Source organism: Medicago sativa, chromosome 5 (genome assembly GCF_051527215.1).
Source record: "Medicago sativa cultivar Bolivia chromosome 5, Bolivia_mono, whole genome shotgun sequence".
NCBI classification, from domain to species: Eukaryota; Viridiplantae; Streptophyta; class Magnoliopsida; order Fabales; family Fabaceae; genus Medicago; species Medicago sativa.
Window position 1 is genome coordinate 21181179 of NC_140753.1, and position 7524 is coordinate 21188702.

At 32.3% G+C, this 7524-nt stretch overlaps 1 pseudogene across 1 annotated transcript; it reads left to right on the top strand.

Annotated features, from left to right (window-relative positions):
• Positions 1-5965, top strand: LOC146920960 (protein DETOXIFICATION 27-like; annotated as a pseudogene). Its single transcript, XR_015011956.1, has 8 exons — positions 1-276; positions 2355-2896; positions 3904-3990; positions 4112-4168; positions 4620-4858; positions 4978-5096; positions 5589-5678; positions 5770-5965. The product of XR_015011956.1 is annotated as a protein DETOXIFICATION 27-like (transcript).
• Positions 5966-7524: the final 1559 nt, after the last annotated feature.

Below are 7524 nucleotides of genomic sequence, written 5' to 3' on the forward strand. Positions count from 1 at the left end.
ATGTCAAACGTGGAAGCATCAGAGGCAATAGTGGAAGCAAAAAAACCATTGTTGAAAAATAATGTTGATGAACGTGAAAATGAGGTTTTGGTAAGAAGGGTTTGGGATGAATCCAAGAAGCTTTGGCACATAGCAGGTCCTGCAATCTTCAACCGTGTTTCAAACTATAGCATGTTAGTCATCACTCAAGTTTTTGCTGGTCACCTTGGTGACATAGAGTTGGCTGCTACCTCCATTGCTATGAATCTCATTTTGGGCCTTGACTTGGGCATCATGGTAAAGTTCATGTTTTCATTTTGGTTTTAATTTGCAAGAGAAATAGATGAATCTCAACATTTTCTTTTGTGTTATATGATTGTTGTTAGAGAATAGTTTGAGTATACACCCTCCGGTCACTATTATACGCAAAAATTTACATTTCACATTCATTCAATTAATGATGTATATAGTCTTTATTATAGACTACATACAACATTTAATGAATGAATCTAAAATGTTAACTTTTGCTTATATTTGTGACCGGAGGGTGTATGTGATTAGATGAGTGTTTGACAATATAATCAATTTTGAATGAATTGGTGTTAAAATTTGATTTACTTATTAAAATTGAGTTTGACATAAAATGATTTATATTTGTGTTTTGGTATCTATGAAGCACGTATGCGTGTCGTGTCCGACGCCGACACGGCACCAACACTTGTAATTACACTGCATTATGTAATTTTTTCAAATTATTCGACGTGTCAGTGTCCGTGTTGTTTTCAGTGTCCGCACCTGTATCCATATAGTTTGGTATTGAGGTGTGCCTAACATATGTGAAATTTAAAATCAAACACTAAACAAATTAATGTGAACTTTTTATGATGTTAATGATGAGATATGCTATGTCAAAAAAAAAGAATGAGATCTGCTAGTACAGTGACATATAAAGTTATTAATTGTCACTATTTAAATCTTGGTAGCAATCGCTCTTGATCATAGATTCATCTCTGCTTGAGGCCTAAAATCAATGGATTTGTTTTTATCATGGGCTGGTCCTGTTTTTATTTCAAATAGATATAAACAACTTTGATGCAAAATTTATTGTAAAATTTAACTTTTTTTTTTACATGTGAAAAAAAAGAGCAGAAAGCAAAAACTATCTCCTAATAAAGGACACTCCTGTAACATCAGCTAATAATATCGAAGAAAAACTAGGCATCTTTTCATGCACCAACACAAGATCCTTTATGGTTAGCTCAGAAATTTGCAAGAATATTTGTACAAGGATTTCCCTCTCTTGGAGTATGGTGGATGGAGATATCTCAATCCTTAGATAACTCCGAAGTAGCTCCAAGAGGTTAACATAATAGTGAAACTTTAGTATTTCCTTCGCCAAAATTTTAAACGACATGAAGGTAAAGCGGAACAATAGGAAGTGAATCATTAAAGCATAATACTTTTTGTTAAGTCTGCTTCCCAACAAAGAGTAATTCATGTTAACAAAACTTGAATCCCTACATCTAAAATATTGGATAAGCCCACACTACCATAAAAATCAAACCGAAGTTGGCCATAAGAGTTGCACACAAGACCTCCATACTTCTAGTCAAACTAAAATTTAAAGTCAAAACCATCGGCCAATGATAACCAAATATTTAACCAACATGGTCTGGCACACAAGGGTAGAAGTTTAGGTTCCTTAACCATTTGGTGAGGATTCGATCTCTGATCGGTACGTATGAAAAGATATATGTTATGAAAAGATATACACCCTCCGGTCACAAATATAAGCAAAAATTCAGTTTTTAGGTTCATTCAATAAATGATGTATTTGGACTATTAAATAGTCCACATACATCATTTATTGAATGAACCTAAAAAGTAAATTTTTGCTTATATTTGTGACCGGAGGGTGTATGTTGGAAGATGTCAATCTCTTAAATAGGTTTCAACTACGTCAATAGATTAGTTTCTGCATTTACACATGGAAATACTATGGTTTAACAAAAAAAAAATTATATTTTAACTAAAAATACATTTCACAATCGGCAAAATCCAAATTTTATTATTGTTTTCTCTAAAACCAATTACAAAATTAATACAAAATATTTTTAATTTTGTTATTATCATGTTATAAGTACGAAGTATCATGAGATGATAAGGATTTTTAATAAGTTTATTTTTATACTGTTCTTTACTTTAAAAAAATAAAATACTGCTATGAGATTGTGGTTATTTTGACCTGAAAAATGATTTTGTACATGTCATGCCATCCATTTACTTTTCATGTATTTCTTCTATTGGTAATGATTGTGATAATAATATTTTTCTTGGTACTAAACAAAGTAAATAACATTCTGTTTTTGCATCAGTTGGGTATGTCAAGCGCTTTGGAAACTCTATGTGGACAAGCATTTGGAGCCAAACAATTCAACATGTTAGGAGTTTACATGCAACGTTCATGGATCGTTCTTTTCATCACAGGAATTCTCCTTTTACCTCTTTTCATCTTTGCAACACCAATCTTAAACTTTTTTGGACAACCACAAGAGATATCTGAGCTAGCTGGAGTGATTGCAATGTGGCTAATACCAACTCACTTGGCTTATGCATTCTTTTTTCCTCTTTATTTCTTCTTGCAAAGTCAGCTCAAGAATAACATCATTGGTTGGGTTTCTCTTGTTGCTTTATTGGTTCATGTTTTTCTTTGTTGGTTGGTTGTGGTGAAGTTTAAGCTTGGTGTTATTGCTCTTGTTGCTTCTGGAAATGTGGCTTGGATTGTTTTGGTGTTTGGTTTTTTTGGGTATGCTGTTTTGGGTGGTTGTCCCTTAACTTGGACTGGTTTTTCTATGGAGGCTTTCTTTGGTCTTTGGGAGTTTGCTAAACTCTCTGCTGCTTCTGGGGTTATGCTCTGGTACTCTTTATTTTCATAAGCAATTTCTCACTTCTTAATTGTCATTGCATTATACTCACTGAGATCAAAAAATATATTTAGGGATAGGAATAGGCCAGGCCGGCCTACAGGGGCTTATGGCCTAGCCTACGACAGGTCAGGCCAGGTCAGACTTATTTTTTTTTAAAATAGAGAAGGCGTAGGCTTTTTTATAAGTCTATTTAATTTAAAAGGTCAGGCCGCATGCCATTCAAAAAGTCTGTTAAGCCTATTAAGTCGGCCTATTTAACTAAATATGAATAATATTAGAGGATATTATTTACTATTATATTATATTTTGTACTTTGAATTAAAATATAAATTTGTTAACTTTCTCAATAATTTAAGCTTATTAGTATACATTAATATATAAATGTATTATTATAAACTCATGTTAATTATCAAAAGATAGTCAAATTGATATATTAGTTCGCTAGTCTATTTAAACTTAGATCACATTGTTTATTTAAAGATGTTCATATAATATAGAGGCTTTTAAACAGGCTAGTAGGCCGTAACATGCTTTCAGAAGGTCATGCTCAGGCCTAAAAAGTAAGCTTACAACAAGCCACAAGCCAGACTTAGACCTTTACAAAATTAGTAGGCCAGACTTAGGCCTTGCAAAGCCTAACTCGGCCTAACCTATTCTCACCCCTAATAATATTGGTGTCAGCGTTCAAAATGCGTTTACAAACATATTTTTCTGAACCCTACTATTAAATTAAGGATTCAAACATTTTGTTTTTTTATCTTAACCCTTTTATGGTCATAATAATCAAGAATTTGATCGTGAGATAAGTAAAATCTAACTAATAATTATTTTAACTAGAGTTTGAATTCAGGTACTTCCGATCGATTTGACATTCATTGGAGCTCGTTTAACCGAGCCCTACCATTTAGTTTAAGGGTCTCAAGTATAATTTACATTATTGATTGGTCTCTTTTTCAATTGTGTTTTCATCATGAGCCTCTTGGAAATTCTTTTACAGCTTGGAGGTTTGGTATGACAAAGTACTCATGTTGATGACTGGAAATCTACATAATGCAAAGAAATTTGTAGAGGCTTTAACCATATGGTAAGCAAGTGAGAATATTTAACAGTCCATATGGATATTATTCTGGTTCTAACTTCTAATTTTCTATATTTTTTAGAGGAATTTTCTATTGTTTTTATTGTTGCTTTGTTTGATGTGGCAGCTTGACCATAAATATATGGGAGTTGATGTTTCCTCTGGGATTCCTTGCTGCAACTGGGTAACAATGCATCATAACTTTCCCCTTTTGCTACTATTTTTGTGCATTTACAACAACAAAAATTGAAGTCATAATATCATGTTTCACATGTCTTAAACTACTTGAATCAAGACAAAACCATGACCAAACCACCAAAATTATCGAACTCTAGTAAAAAATAGGTTAAGGTTCAACCGATTGAACCGTTTTATTCAACTTAATTTTTAAAACATTGTATGTCGTCTATACTACTATTTTCATCGGTTTTTCATGCATTTGTAAAAATCGGTTAAGGTTCAACCGATTGGACCGTTTGATTCAACTCAATTTTTAAAATATTGTCTATCGTCTATACTGCTATTTACATTGGTTTTCAAGCGTTTGTAAAAATCGGTTAAGGTTCAACCGATTGAACTATTTTATTCGACTCAATTGTTAAAACATTGTCTATTGTCTATACTACTATTTACAGAGTAAGGGTAGCAAACGAGCTTGGAGCAGGAAATGGTGAAGCAGCCAAGTTTGCTTCAGCTGTGGCAGTGGTGACATCAATTATAATAAGTGTTTTCTTCTGGCTCTTGGTTATGATCTTTCGTAGACAAATTGGCTATTTATTTACTTCAAGTGAACTTGTCATTGAAGAAGTAAATAAGTTGTCACCCCTCTTAGGCTTCACCATTCTTCTCAATAGTGTTCAACCTGTTCTCTCAGGTACTATATAATCCAACTTCTTCTACCATCCATTTTACATTTATTTGATTTTAGCAATGAGTGTTTAACTAAGATATATATTTCATATTTTTATGTCCTTCAATTGATATATCAAATAGGTGTGGCTATTGGATCTGGGTGGCAGAAATATGTGGCCTACATTGACTTGGGTTGCTACTATCTTATTGGGATGCCACTTGGGTTTTTGATGGGTTTTGTTTTTTAATTTGGAGTTGAGGTAAGTTGTATACATTCCTTCTTGGAGTTTTAATTTTTGAAAAGTACTTTTTTATATAAGAAATTGCTCATTCACTACATCAACGACAGTTAATTGTCGCTCGGCATTTTCAGCGGCAGTTAACTGTCGTTGGACACTTTTAAGATCGGTCGAATCGACTTAAAAAGTGATTGAACCGATCTTAAAAATGTTCAGCGGCAATTAACTGTCGCTGAAAATGTCCAACGATAATTAACTACCGTTGATGTAGTGAATGAGCAATTTCATAAGAGAGAAGGGTAATAATCATACTTTTCACCCATCCTTCTAATCTAAAAGTTTTTACATATTTATAGAAGTGTACTTTTAAACAACACAAAATTTATGTTTTGGGATAGAGATGTTCATTATTATAAGTGCAACACTTCTATTTGATTTTTGTCCTGGCATAATGGTGATATTTTTATTTTATTTTTTTGTCAAAATCAATTGGTTATATTAATTAACCATTAGGGACTTTGGGCGGGGTTAGTTTGTGGTGGACCAGCAATTCAAACTTTGATATTGGCTTGGGTTACCATTCGTTGTGACTGGGACAAAGAGGTAACTACATTTTTAACACATGTTTTATTGATGTCTTTGCATTCTCATTTATTTATTTATTAGTACTAATTTGACTGTTAACAATTTACAGGCCGAAAGAGCAAAGTTGCATTTGAGTAAATGGGGAGCACCAAATCATGAACAAAAGTGATACTTTTTGAACATGAGAATAACATGTGGGATTATGAAATTCGTTTTGATTGGGAAATCTGATACAGGGTGATCAGAGACATAGTTAATTATTTCAATTGGAGAATGAATAATTAAGTCTCCATGAAAAAGGGGAAAAACTTGATTTTTGGTATGAATTATTTCTTTTTTTTTTTTTAAGGATGTTATGAATTATTTCTTATTCGTTCAAGTTTTACAACATTTATTTCGTCAAAAAAAGTTTTACAACATTTATTTCGTCAAAAAAAGTTTTACAACATTTAAATAGAACACACCAATACCTTCCTATAACCACATTTCTAAACTCTTTTCTTAACTACACAAATAATGGAACCGACTTTTCTAAAGTGAGCAACTCACTTTAAGTGTAAAGTGAACAGAACCAACCGTTAATTAATAGATTAAACATTAAAGTTAGATATTGTAAGTATATTATAACAAATCATAAATTTGATACAATAACAACCCTTAATTTTTTTCACTTTACATTATTCTCACTTTAAAGGATCTTTGCCAACAAACAATAAGAGCATCTACAATGGTGAGGTCTTCACCATTTAAGACCTGATACCTAATAAAAAAAATTGGAGGTCTTAAAAGATCCAAGGTCTAACTTAAGACCCCCATTCTTAAATGGACCCACATCACTTTTTATTAAAACAATAATTTTCATGACTATTAAATAATATTTGTGGGACCCTATTAGACCATTTGTTAGAGGATCTCCATTTGAGTGGTTGAGTACCTATTAAGTACTATTATTAAAAAATTATTAAAAAGTGATGTGTCCATGTGGGACCCATTTAAGACCTCAAAATTGAGGGTCTCCATTGTGGATGCTCCAACCACCTATTATTTCATAAGGAGGTTGGTAATTCAACTGGTTTGAGTTAATGGTTAAGGAGTTGGAGGTCTAGGTTTCAAGTTCCAACAAGGAGGACAAAAAAACTAATTACATTACAATTATTATACTAACATTTATCATTAAAAAATATTTATTCATATTTAATATTCCTTCTGATCACTGTTATAAACAAAATTCTATTTTTTAAATTCATTGAATAAATGATTTATTTGGTATATAATATAGACGAGGTACACCGGTTATTCAATGACTTTGAAATATAGATCAAAATCATATTTAACAATACAATTGATAAATATATCAAAATCATAAAAATTATGAGTATAATTGTTATCTCTCTTTCGGGTGCACACTTGTTAAGTTAATCATTGAAGTTTGTCCAAGTGGGTATATTTTATGGAGTTTGATGTCTTGGAGTTTAGAAGGATTATGCTATGTGGTTTGAGACTTTTTGAATATGTGAAGGTTTTGTTTTTGCATCTGATATATGATCAGTACGAAACGACAATTATTTGTGGCCGATGAGTGAGCGAACAACATTTTTTTGTAATAAGTCAAACTAGTTCATCAAAATTGACACTAGGAGAATCAAACCTGAGTCGTCGAGAAAAACACACTCCAAAGTCACAAGCCAACAACATCAAACTATCAAAGTGGGTTGCGAACAGAAATTAACCAAAACATGGATGTCTAAAGAGCAATTTTCTAAGAATAATTTTAACTCAAAGCCCAATCCACTTCAGGCCCGTCATGAATCGAAGTCCTTCACCAGATACAGAAAATAAAACCATTTTCAACATAGTTGGAGTC